This window comes from Microcebus murinus, chromosome 13 (genome assembly GCF_040939455.1).
Source record: "Microcebus murinus isolate Inina chromosome 13, M.murinus_Inina_mat1.0, whole genome shotgun sequence".
Taxonomy (NCBI): Eukaryota; Metazoa; Chordata; class Mammalia; order Primates; family Cheirogaleidae; genus Microcebus; species Microcebus murinus.
This window is the reverse complement of record NC_134116.1, coordinates 63,545,011-63,559,634: the sequence shown is the minus strand read 5'-3', so window position 1 is coordinate 63,559,634 and position 14,624 is coordinate 63,545,011. Positions and strand designations below refer to the sequence as shown.

At 31.7% G+C, this 14,624-nt stretch overlaps 1 protein-coding gene across 2 annotated transcripts in view; it reads right to left on the bottom strand.

Annotated features, from left to right (window-relative positions):
* The window catches only part of LOC142874877 (uncharacterized), an 88,479-nt gene that overhangs the window by 52,787 nt on the left and 21,068 nt on the right, over nucleotides 1–14,624 (bottom strand). For both annotated transcript variants that reach the window (XR_012922459.1, XM_076009445.1), the window contains exon 2: nucleotides 10,150–10,216. The gene's annotated coding sequence lies outside the window, so the exon portion shown is untranslated. The remainder of the gene's footprint in view (nucleotides 1–10,149; nucleotides 10,217–14,624) is intronic.

Sequence of the window (14,624 nt, the reverse complement as noted above, 5' to 3'; positions counted from 1 at the left end):
TAAGAGTGTCCAACTTGAATAGCAATTCCCATTTATGTCAATGTTTTATAACAATGTCTTAAAAACATTTTCATAGCAAGAATGTTCTCATTTATTATTACAGTTGACCTTTGAACAATAAGGATTAGAAATGCACAGGTCCACTTATATGCTGATTTTTTTTTATTTTGGCATATTATGGGGGTACAGATTTTAAGGTTTCAATAAATGCCCTCTCCCCCCTCACGTCTGAGTTTCCAGCATGACCATCCCCCAGATGGTACACATCTCACTCATTATGTATGTATATACCCACCCCCCTTCCCTCTCCCCCCTGCCCAATACCCTATTACTGTAGTACCTATGTGTCCACTTAGGTGCTGCTCAGTTAATACCAGTTTGCTGGTGAGTATATGTGGTGCTTGTTTCTCCATTCTTGGGATACTTCACTTAGTAGTATGGGTTCCAGCTCTAACCAGGAAAATATAAGATGTGCTATATCACCGTTGTTTCTTGGAGCTGAATAGTATTCCATGGTATACATATACATTTTATTAATCCATTCTTGGATTTATGGGCACTTGAGCTGTTTCCACAGCCTTGCAATTATGAATTGTGCTTATATGCTGGTTTTTTTCAATTAGAATTTTTTTTGGAGATTTGGGACAATTTGAAAAAACTCAAAAACTAGCCTAGAAATATCTAAAAAATTAAGAAAAAAGTATGTCACAAATGCATGTGACATGCATGTAGATACTATTTTATCATTTACTACCATAAACTATATGCAAATTATAAAAAGTTAAAATTTATCAAAATTACACACACATAGTTAAAATTTGCATTAGAGAGAAATGTAAATGTGAAGACATATTAAATCATAACTGTATAAAATTAAATGTAGTGCACACTGTACTACTATAATTTTGTAGTTACCCCGTTGCTATTACAGTGAGCTCAAGTGTTTTGAGTATCCACTTAAATCACTGTGAAGCTAGCTAATAATCTCCATATGAGCAGTTAGTCTCTTCAGTAAAATGTGTATCACAATAAAAAGTGACCTCTCATGGTTCTCCCACATATTTACATTGTGCTTAGTGCAATACTGTAAACTCTGAATAACACCATGAAACCCATATGAAGTGCCACTAGTGATGTGAGAAGTGTTCCTAAGAAGCAGAGAAAAGTCATGACATTATAAGAAAAAGCTGAATTGCTTGACTGAATTGTATGTACTGTAGAGAGAGGTCTGTGGTTGTGGTTGCCTGCCACTTCAAGATTAATAAATCCAATGTAAGGGTTGCTGTAGCTACAACTGCTAGCATGAAAACCTTGCACTTCTTGGGAAATACTTTTTTACCTCATTGAAAACGCAGCTCTTATATGGGTATAAGATTGCTGTAAGAAAGGAATACCTATAGATTCTAATAAGATTCAAGAAAAAGCAAAGTCATTATATATCTTAAAGAAAAATGAAGGTTAAAGATCATAAGCTAAAGAATTTGATGCCAGCAAAGGACAGTTTGATGATTTTAGAAAGAAGTTAGGCTTAAAAAATATCGAGATAACAAGCAGCAGCTTTTGCCAACCAAGAGGCAGCAGACAAGTTCCCAGATACCATTAAGAAAATCACTGAGGAAAAAAAGTATGTGCCTAAATAGGTTTTTATTTTTTGGGGACAGTCTTGTTCTGTTGCCTGGGCTAGAATGTCCACAAAATAGTTTTTTAATGTAGACAAAAGTGCCCGATTGTGGGAAAAAAATGCCATAAAGGACAATTATTAGGAGGAGAAGGGAGCACCAGGATATAAAGCAGGAAGGGGCAGGCTAACTCTACTGTTTTGTGCAAATGCAGTCATGTTTATGATCAGGACTGCCCTGATCTATAAAGTTGCTAATCACCAAACTTTGAAGGGAAAAGTAAACATCAGCTGCCAGTCTTCTGCTTTTATAACAAGGCCTAGATAATAAGAACCTTTTTTCTGGATTGGTTCCATTGATGCTTTGTTCCTGAAGTCAGGAAATACTTTGCCAGTAAGGGACTGCTTCTTAAAATTCTTCTATTGGACAATGCCCCTAGCTGCTCAGAACCCCATGAGTTCTATACCACAAACATTGACGTCTGCCCCCAAACGCAATGTCTCTAAATTCATCCTCTAGATGAGAGGGTCATAAAGACCTTTAAGGCTTATTATGCACGGTACTCTATAGAAAGGATTGTCAATGCTGTGGGAGAGAACCCCTATAGAGAGAACATCATGAAAATGTGGAAGGATTACACCATTGAAGACGCAATCATCACTATAAAAAAGCTGTAAAAACCAGCAAGCTAGAACCAACAAATTCCTGCTGGAGACAATTGTGTCCGGATATTGTGCATGACTTCACAGGATTTACAACAAAGCCAGTCAAGGAAATCATAAAACAGATTGTGAATATGGCAAAAAAGGTTGGAGGTGAAGGGTTTTAAGATATGGATCTTGGAGAAATTCAAGAGCTAATAGACACTACACCTGAGGAATGAATAGAAGATGACTTGATGGGGATGAGTGCTTCAAAGCAGTGCCAGAAAACAAATTGACATTAGACAATCTGGCAAAAGGGTTCTTCTGATTATTCAAGACTACTTTTGAGCTCTTTTAAGACACGGACTCTTCTACAATATCGACACTGAAACTAAAGCAAACAGTGGAAGGATTGTAATATACAGAAACATTTTTAGAGACATGAGAAAGCAAAACAGTCAAACAGATTACAATGCATTTCCATAAAGTTACACCAAATGTATTATACCTGCCTCTCCTGTCTTCTCTTCCATCTCTTCTGCCTATGCCACCCTTGAAACAGCAAGATGAACCCTTCCTTTTCCTCCTCTTCCTCAGCGTACTCAACATGAAGATGACAAGGATAAAGACCTCAAAGGAAGATTTTTTCCTTAACTATTTTTATTTTATTTCTATTTTTAACTATATTAGTTAAAAGAACTGACTTCTATTTGAAAGCCTGATAAATTTAAACTATTAGAAAAATACTTTTTCATACTTCAGAAAAATATGGAAATTCTTGATTTAAACATATTATTAACAAATTGAAAGATTCAGTGGAGCAATTCCAGGCACATAGAGAAGGCATATATTTTTACTCATGTTCAATAGCAATAATAATATCTTCCCAGTGTGGTAAGGTTTTGTTTTTTCCTTTCCACTTATCTACCTACCAAAGTAGGTTTTATATTTTGCCTTCAAGAATGAGCTATTTTAAACTAAACATTCCATTGAATCTGTAAGTTTAGACTGTTTCCACTCATATAATTCAGATGTTAATACACGACATAAAAATATTTCTACTGGTTTGTGTTTAGACATATCCTTACATGTCACTACATTATTTTAGGTTTCTCAAATACTTAATTTTACTTTTAATCCAACATCAATATAATTCATAACAGTAATTACTTTCTTCAAACATGTTTCAAATTCTGCACTTGAAGCTCTAAGGAACTGGCTATATATAGCACCTGGGCCACAGAATGACTATCCTTGCTCAAGCACAATGGAATAATGCACAAGTGGAATGATATGTCAATATTACATATGGAGGAAAATTTAAATAGCTATTCTTTAATATCTTTAAGAAAAGACCCACATTATGGGGACTAAACTGAATGACAACTTTATCAAACATGGTAATTTTCTCATTCTTATGAAGTTGAAAGTTTTATGAAATTTCCAAATTTATAAAATTTATAGGAAAACAGATTAAAATTTGTTTTTGCTTGATTCTTGCTTCTTGGATATAAATGCATAAAAACAAAAAGGATATATTAGCTAGAGAAGATTCTTTTAAAATTCAGTGTTGGGAGCAGGCATGCAATGAAATAATATTCAGGTATAATCCAAAATGACTGTTTTATAATACAAAAAACCCCTAGCTTTTGAGTTTAAGTGAATATAAAGTTTTACTGTGTCTATACTTCTTTGATCTCTTCTGACAGAGGAATGAATGAATGAATGAATGATTGCTTAAAAACTATGTATGAAGTAGATTTCAATCTGGACAATTTATTCCAGAAAGTCAGTCAATACACAGTAGCCCCTCAAAAGCATTACCAATAGGAGATTCCCTGATGATAGTGTCCTCACATGCAAAGTTAAACTTCTTAGAAGCCATTCATATATTTTTTTATTTTTGATGATGTTACTTTCTAGATAAGACTGAATTATAAATATACCATGTTAGCCAAGTAATGCAATATAAAATTTTGATAACATAATTTGCTATTTACCATAACACTTTTCTTCTTAGATATATTCTTTTGCTCCCTTTTAATTATGTATACTTGACCATTGTTATTCTCTCTCAACATTCAATTTTTAACCTGTGTCAATCATCCTTTGTGCATTCAGTTAGTCCAAAAAACCCCAATTGATTCTTTAAGATCTCAGTTCATCAACTGCTTTGCCATTATTAATTTCATACCTTAAATCTGGGTCTAGCTGGATTTTTTATCTTTAGTCAATTAATAAAACTTCCTAAACCTCATATATTGAAGAATATATCTAGTTTCCTAAATAGTCTTTACTTTTCTGCCTAAGTATCAAGGTTAATATAATCAAAATCTATCCAATATTTCCTACTTCTCTCCAATGAAAACATTTCCATTCCATTTAAAAGGTCTCTTTTAAGAGATATGACATGACAACCAAATGCAGTATGTAAACCTTTTTTAAACAATAAAGAATTTTAACAGGAGCTAGATATCCTTATAGTAGGAGATTATTAACGATTTTGTTAGTGTCTTATAAGTATGGTGGTTATATATGTAGGGGAAAGAAAAGGTCCTTATCTCAGAGAAGCATAATGATGTAGTTAGGAGTGGACAAAAGACTGGCCAAGTGTGATACTCCTGTGGCCATCAGGCCACTGTGGCTACTTGGCAAGTGGTACAAATAAACTTACTCATCATTTGAATACAATGATGATCCTCTCTCACACTAAGTAATTCTTTGAGGCCCCCTGAAGAAGTGAGAGGCTTATAACAAAATCTTTTCCAGTTCTTTCCTCCCCTAAGCTGTATATTCCTATCTGATCTTTGAATCTTCATGACAGCTACTGCTGGAGGCTAAAATATTTACTAATGCCCTTTCCATTTATCCCTACTTTTAAGGAAACTTAAGTCTGTCTTCTCCAGTGGGTTCTGACTTAACTTTTGCAGGTTATACTGAATTGTCCATTCACTAATAACTTTTGAATACAATTATTCTCACTATTGAGTACTGTGCTAGGCAGATAACTGGTTTCCCTATTTCATAACTATCCTTCCATTCATTCGAATTGGACTAGCTATGTGACAATCTTTCCTAGTATGGCCCATGCCATTTCTCTATCCCTCTATCTTAGTGCACTGGAAATACTACTGTGCCTCCATACCTTAAATCTCTGCTTTTGAGTTTGCTGGCTAAAAGAAAAGCACTTTCTCTAACTAGATATGGAAAAAACCCTAATGGCTAGATGTAGAACCAAAGGAAAGTGCCAATAAAAAAAAAAAAAGAAGAAGAAGAAAAAGAAAAGAAAATTCAGACAACAAAACCAATCAGTTCTTGTCTCTTATCTTTATACAACAGTCATAATTCCAACTATGGTCATTTATATTCTAGGCTATGAGTCTTTAATTATATCCACAATTTTTCACTCTTACACCCTTCCAAGAGTAAAAAGCAGTCATTTTCAAAGGAGAGACAAAAATAAGTAAATTAAATATCTTATTTAAGAAGTCAACTTGAATATAAATCTGAGTATATGGGAACCTTTAAACATCTTAAGTTAGTTTTTTTTTTTTCTACATTAGATCACAGAATTTAAAAAATCATAAAAGATATAGTAAAAGGACAAACTGTATATTAACCAATGGTTTTTCCCCCTTTCTTTAGAAGTTTGGTGATTTTTTTTTTGTGACCAGAAATATGCTGTAGGAACTTACCTCTTGTTTGTATCAATTAGCCTATGGTAAAACTGGTTTCATTATAGGTCATTTTGCTTAAAGTCAGTTCCAAGAATCTACTGACAACGTTGAGTGAAGACAACTGTACTAAGCTGAAACTTGCTCTCTTATGAGAATTTTATTTTGTATTGATTATTACTGACATAAATGTACTTTATAACATTAAGGAAAAAGTTTATTTCTTATGGTTTTAATTCTAATATTCTAAGGCTAAAAATAAAATGAATAAAGATCAATTTAAAATAAAATTGACTTAGAAAAATTCCATGTACTTTATTAGTTATCTCGGTAAGGATTTGGAGGATAAACTGCCAATTTTAAGTTCTGACTATAGGGCACCATAGAAGGGGCATAATGAAACAACTTGAATAGCTAAACTACGGATATAAAAACTAAAACAATTTTAATGAATTAAAATTCAGCTAGTCTTTCATATTATTTTCCTAAACACTTTAAACTAAAGTTCTGAAATTTGATCAGTGGTAGAGTACTTGAAAGTGATGGCATTCTTTGTAGTACTTACTATTAAATATATCAAAACTTCATTTTCATAAACTTTAAATATTTTTTACTATAAGAAAATGAGATACTTTAAAGGAATTTGTTTTAATAATATAAAAATAAGCATAAATTTATTTACTGGATATAACAGGAAGAATGAAACTAGTCTAGGCAAAAAGTCATATGAGATCACTGAAAATATACATTTCAATTCTGTATTCAATTTATTCCTATCTTTACATGGATATTAAGTTTAAAAACTTAAGTTTCAGACTAATAGTAGATAAGAGCAAGATTACACAGAATATTCTGGGAATGCTACCTATAGCATTTTGTGCCTGGAAGGATGAAATCCCTCTTACACCGCAGTTTATTATATTTGTACGTTTATTTTCTATTTAAATCAGGCCCCATCCTGTTAAATTTTGCCTTCTGTTTTTCTTAAGAAAACAACCAAGTAACTTCACAAATAAGAAATTCTCTATTCTTCTCTTAATCATCCATCTTGAAGCTGAGAAGTCATTCAGTGTGGGAAAACAAGTCCAACCCCTTTTTATAATTTTGGTACTGAAATTTAAATTTTATGGTTACAATTTTGTTGAAAGCAGAAACAGCCATGGCTTAAACACAGAAATGGTTCAGAGTTAATTCTATCATTCTGTTAAAAGATATATATGACAAATATATAAGACTGAGGACAGGAACACCTGGCATTTTGATAAAATGTTCTCTAATTCTCAAAAATAGCAGTTATTTGAATAATGACTAAAGAAAACAGCTGTAGCATATTGTGAACTCTCCTTATGTTCATAAATGATAGAATATACAATTTTAAGAGCCTAGATTTGATATATTTACTAAGTTAATGGCAAGTCATCATGTCAGTAGGTTTAAGACATTCTCTTTACCACCAAATGCTGACAGTAGCTGGTACCCTTATGAATTTTTTCTGCTTTGGATCATCACATCCTTCATCACTAATCCAATTGCCAAAAAAGCAATTCATTTTTTCTATTTTGGCACACTCCTGTCTCCCAGAAATATTCACATTTAAAAATTTATCCACGATAATCAGAATTTCCTCCTGAGTGGCACAGGTAGGTAGCAATTTGCACAAGAGTAAATTTCCATCACAAATAAATTAAAAATAGGACAATTATCAGCTATGTTTAGGGCATGATATAATTACATAATTATAGTTTTATTGAAAGCACAACAGAATTTATATTATTTGCCACACCATTGATTACTTACTGCTCCACTGATTAAAACATTCTGATTATTTTTATAGTACTTTCAGTCAGTATTTCATTTATATTATTTATAATTCAACAACTGACAATATTTTTCTAGGCTGATATGATACATGCTTTTGTTATTTTATTGCTAACATGGTAACATTTCTAAAAACTTATCTTGATAACTCATCCTATGTGAGCAATAGCTCTTGTCATTTCTTTTTTCTAACCTAGCTCCTGATAGCAGGCAAATTTAATATCCTGAATTAGGAAGTAATTTGTCTTTATCACTTTTGTTCACAGGACTAACACTGACAGTACTGAAGAGTAAATTTTCTGCTTCATTGTTGGTTTCCCTGTTTATCAAGTCAATGTCTTAAGATTTTTGTTGTTGTAGATTATTAAAAAGATAAATGTAACACTCTAACTGCTTACAATGCACCTGAAGATGTTTTTAAGCACCAAATATTTTAAACTCGCATAACAGAAATATATAATTTAACCATATGTATCCAAAAAACATATAAATGAAAAATCAAAACAGTTCAAAAAAGAAAATGAGGGAAAAAAAGGAAAGACATATGATTATTTCTGAATTTTCTGTCAGGCAACAGAGTTTAAGATTTTTAAACTGGGAAAAAAAAAGAACAACTTGAAAAATACTGCATCTCTTTACTTAATTTGTAAAAATGAACCCCCCCCCCCCAAACACTGCAATTATTTAATTTTGACAGCATTGAATATAGGAAGATCAGTATTCCACAACTTCTGGAACATCCACATTCCACCAATGAATGGCTTAAAAATAAATCCTCATCTTAAAGAAACAATGGCATTAAACAAACATAAAAAAAAAATAAAAGAGTGGAAGACATGTACATAATCACAAAGGATCATTATTGTTACTATGTTCCTATTTTTCTGGGCATTAATTGGAAACATTATCACTTTAGTACCTAAGATTAAGGGTAACTCCAGGCATACTACCTAAACAGACAACAGAAAGCATTCCAACTATGAAATATGGCAAATGGCCTATGTTTAAAAGATGCTGGACAGTATCCAAGAAAGACTGTTTGCTTAGAAATTTATAAAGGAGATGAAATGAATTTAAGAATGTGATGTTATCTGTGCTTATAAATCTGTTAAAAATTAAATGATATCTATTTTTTCTTTTAAAAAGTCGACTACTCTCCAGTCTATAGCAGGAGTATAATATCAATTGAAAAGATTTCTTTTTCTAAGAGTTAAGTTGAAGAAAGACTGGACCGGCTTCTGAGGGACCAATTAAGGAACCCAAGCCTGGACTATATAGGATTCTTTAGGGATTTAAAAATGTTTCCATTCTAATTTTCCAGAAACGAAAATATAACAGGAAAAAATTAGAAAAAGAAAGTGACCTGTGGCATTTGGTTACTACTTTACAAACTGGCTTATTAACAGTTTTTAATATTTAATTGATTCTCCCCTTCCCTAAAAATTCTCACGACTTACTGAGTTCAATGGCTGATCATCTATGATCATAAGGTCATCCCTCAACACATATACATTATTTGAGTCATTGTGAAATAATGTAAAGAAAATATTTGAAGCACTAGTTTCATTTCAGTAGAGTAATGCCTCAATATCATTAAGAACAGAAACAGTCTTGCACTTGAGTTTCTTTACTTCAGAGATAATAGAATTAGTTGAAGAAACAGATGAAAAGAAAGCTTTTTGGTAACTGATTTTAGGGTCTCAAAAACTTTTAGGGAAGTAAGTATGTTGGGAACTTCACATGACCTGGATTTGTGAGTTTTTCTAGGGGTATGATATTCATTTTAGCTAACCTGTTAGAATTAATCCTTCAGAATTTACAAATTTCTCAAAAGTTAAATGAATCAGGGGAAAAATGTTTCTTATTCTAAAAAAGAGGTGTGCACGTGTATATATAAAAGGAAGGAAAAGGGATTGCCTTCCTGTTTTTTCCACCTCCTGAAGTTTTAACAGCTAAATGTTAAGCTCCTCACAAAGTCTCAAGTGTAATCTAATAAAATGTAAAAACAAACTATTTTTCAAGAGAAGAGGATACTCTCAATTTATAAAACTGTAAGATCAATAAATTGAATAATGATGGTAATAAAAAAGACCATTACTTATTTATAAATTCCTTTGAAGGAAAGGGACTCAAAATTGTGATTCTTAGACTTAGAGATAATAGGTGCTGGCTATAAAATATTTCCCAAAATAGAAAATGTACCCAAACCAATGGCATTATTCTTGCACTAAACTACATTAAATATCAAACCTCAATGTGCAGTGGGGTAGGGGGAAGTTCGAAAGTTACCATACTAGGATGGGTAGAAAAAATAATTCAGAAGTAAACCAAAACACTGACACCACATAGTAACTTTTTATAGCAATGGTAGGGAGACTGAGAGTTAATACTTACAAGGTAAGAACTACTGGGCTAAGTGGGGGGCTGTTTTATTATGGTCTTCATTTTATCATTATGAAACCTAGGAAAAAGATAAAAAAGACTTTAAATTTTTCTTCACATTACATAAGTTAGAACATTTTCAACTGAAGTTGAAAATAATTGTTTTTTGATCTTTACACAACGCAGAACAATCACAGATTATAAACACTCAGCAGAAGCATTTATAAATTTCAGTCCAGTATATCATTAGTTTTTAAAATTTGCTTTTCTATTACTATTACCTTCTTGACGTTTAAGAGAAATACGTTAAGTATAACAAAAACTCATACTTCACTGTCTAAATTGGAGCATACTAAGTTTCTGGAGGACTATGTGTAACTGTAGATATTTTAAGATAAATTTAAGATTACATGTCAAGATTGATCAATCAGTCTCTTTCTTACACACACATACACACTTGCAAAATCTAAAATCCATATATTCCTCAATCCCAAGAATTCTATGGTAACAATATTAACAGAATATAAATACAAAGCTTAAGCTGGAGCTTAAAATGCATAAAACAATCTCTGGAAATAGTACAACATGATGTTATGGCCAAAATAAAATAAGTGAAATAGTGACAAAAAAAGAGAAATTGTTTCCACAGTTGTTCTTTATTTATAAGAGTAGGAAGGATTAAAAGCCAGTATACTAAAGCAGGAAACATATTTACAGCTCATCTTCAAAAATGAAATATTTTTTAGAGATATCCTAGAGTAACTTGAGTTGATTATAATGTTTGATTCCTGGGGGCCATGATTATAAGTTGCACCAACTAATGGTTAAGCACTTACTACAAGATACAGTATAGAAAGAATCCAACAAACCCATCTATGCTCTTAATGGAGCACTCCAAGTGTACATTTTATTGTAGAATATCTTTAGCACAAAAAAGAACAGTATATTTTTAAAATTTCAAAATCATTTGTTTCAAAACCCATAGAAAAATCAAGAGACCACCAAAATCTCCACATCCTAAGCCTGGACCCTCAATAGAGCTCTTCTGAATTCTAATATTCTGCCATGCTTGTTTTCTTTTATTTATTTATTTTAAAGAAAAACGATTACATATATAAAGTTTCTTGTGTGCCATACCGATACTATTCCACTTGCCTAAAATGCAATCACAATCTTGAATTTGACATTTCCTATTCATTTTTTACTACAAATTTAAGACTTTAAAACAATGTCATTGCTTTCAAACTTTATATAAATGGTTTCATATCATATATATCTTTTATGTAAATGTTATATTGATTATAACATGTCTGCAACTTGTTTTTTGTTTGAAGTAGAATATTTACCCATAATGATACACTCAGCTCTCATTATAATAGCTACAGTTCATAAGACTATGTCACAGTTTGTCATTATCCTGTTGCTTAACATTTACATTGTATTCAATTTTTCCTATTAAAAATAAACAAGACTTTTTTACATGTCTGAGTTTATCTAGAGCACTTAGAAATGAAATTGTTGGGTTCAAGCCTATTGTATCTTCAATTTTACTAGGATATTGCTAAATGTTCCCACAAGCAGCATATGAAAATTTCCCCTTTTTATATTTTCTCCAACATTTGGAAGTATATTTTAAAAAAAAACAGCCACTGTCTAGATGAAAATTTAAAAAATTCGAACATGATTAATTCCTTCTGTTTTCATCAAGTGTAGGTCTAACATAGGTATACTAAATGTCCAAACAAATAGACTAGACTAAAATTTGCCCCAAGGCTCTAGCACAAAATTATAGCTCCTCATATGATTGAAGAAATACCAAGACTTAATCTGGAATTGTCACAGAAATAAGATTCCTAATTAAATATTAAGCTTGGATCCAAGATGCCCACAGAGGAGGAAAAAAATGCAGGAAAGGTAAATGGTTTATTGGTATGAACACTCCCCCCTCATTTCATTTTAGGCAATGTTTCTCACATGTGGTGCTCCTAAAAACAATCTTTTAGAGCTTATAAAAAACCGCCTATTCCTGAGTCTTCGCTCCAAAGATTTTGACTTAGCACATCTAAAAAAATGTTCTATTTTAGGTTATTTTAATAAAGGTGGTCTACAGACACTAAGCAGTAATTAATAGTAAAAACAAGGTGTTTTTAACAGAAAGGATTATGTAATTCACTTTTTATAACAGTAATTAATGTTAGTTGTTAAGTTACATTGACATATTAAAAACACTCTAGCATTAGCCAACAACAAAAAAGTGATCTCAATTTATGGTTGAATATGCTTGACTTCATAATGGCAGAACAGGTTATAGAGTCATTTATTATTTCAGATAACTAAGCACATACTATGACACAGGTTTTTTTTTTTTAAGTGATATTACTAGGGAACTAATATTCTGAGTTTATTGTGATTGGTAAAGGAAAACATTAAGAGTGGCAATGTTCAGGAGTGATTTTAATGAAGATGACAAGAAACTATGGTTATCTTTTAAAACAGTATTTGAATACTACTGCAAATATTAGACTTTAATGGGAGATTAGGCTTATACAAGAAAACAAAATGTCATTTGTAGTTTCCCACCAAGAATTCTACAAATGAAATCAGAGCTTTAATAGAAACCCCAAATTCACTTCCCTTTAACTATAACCTATTGCAATTATTTAGATATAAAAGAGAAGAAAATTATATCAATATTTAGGTTATACAAATCTGTGCAAATTCAAATAGTAAAAATAAAGAACATTCTTCTGTATTATTTGAAATTACGAAGCCCTATTTCCAAAAAAAATTAGAATTTGTTCTTGTATAGTAAATCATAGAAATAAGTAGTGAGAAAAAATACATCTAAATTTTAATCTGTGATCTGCTTTGTTTTTAGTTATTTACAACACTATGTAATATAAAAGATTGTTTTCTTTCTTGTTGTTGTTATAGTGAAATCAGTAAGAATTCGGCCTTGTTTAGACAGGGATATAAAACAAAACAATATGGGCTCAGAATATGGCCCAAAAGTGAAACAAACACTCCTGTATGGCCATAGCCAACTTTTCTTTCTTTCTTCAATATATTACCTAACTTGTGGTATCAGCAACTAATTATTAATAATTTATTCCAGCCTACCAGCTTGAAAGTGAAAAACATAAAACATGCCACACATACTTCCGGAAGCAAGACAGTTTTCCATTCTAACAGATGGAATTAACTGAATAAAATTTAAATAAACTAAAACCAGAGTAAATAGTAAAAAATAATAAAGTCTAAGAGCTACAAGCATCTACTCTTCTCTTTATGTTGCACTGGGAAGAAAATATCTTTCTATCAAAGAACATATTTTCTATACTGTATATACTACACTGATACTTGGGCCCTTCCCACCTGGTCTATAAAAACTCATGGGTGCAGGCTCCTTTGGCCACCATTATTGCATACTGATGTTCTGTAGAACAGCTGACAAGCAGCAGCGATCTCCCAGTCCCTGCTCCCAGCTGTAAGGGATAAGAACAAGGACTGTGGTGATAACTTGTTTATTCACTGGTGCTGCTGCTTCTTAAACAGCAAGCTGAGAAAAGCATATGCAACTAACACAGAGGAAATATTCAACTTAACCTACCTATCAGGTCTGCTTATATCACTGTATGACAAAATTATTTAGGAAAGAATTTTTCTTTAAAAAGTGGGGTAGGGAGAGAAGACAAAATTGATACATTTTGATTAGAAAGACAGCCTATAATGTATCTAAGAAAAATAATTAATGACACTTAATAATCTTTAGGTTATTAGATTGAACTGCTCAATTATCAAAATTCTCTGAAGAGTTTTAACCAGTGTTAGGGTGAATTCATAATGGTAGTATCTTCCCTACTTAACCTCCTGGAAAAATAAGTGTCAAACTCCAGTCAAGAAATGGCACTTTATTTTACTTACTTATATCAATATTTGGGGTACCTAGGAGCCCCTGGCTCCTAGGTACCCCATATCTAATTACCACCATGTGTTTGACTTCAGACACTATTAGCAAAGAAATTATTTTAGTCCATAACATTTCTGAAAAATCTCAGCTATTAAAAATATTTCTATGTGCAATTTACCCACTTTAAATGTACAATACAAGGCTAAAAACATAGTAAGCAAATAATATCAATTGATGAGTAGCAGAAATAGAAATATTAGTAAATTACCTCTAAGTGTAATGTGATACATTTACAACTTTAAATTTAAATGCAATTCATCTTTCAGCACCTTAAGCAATTTTTGATTCAAAAAGATATAAAAAGTCATAAAAATTTGGACATCTATAAATTATTAAAAAGAAAAACCCATATATAGAATAGAATTGGCTGCTAAGTTTAAATAATAATATCTAGTCAAGAAGGCCAGGATTGAGATTTTTTAAATAAAACTATGAAATAGTAGCAATATTTTAAATTCATATCATATTTTATCAAAAAAAAAAAAAAAGAAAAGAAAACCCCAACCTGCTATTTTTA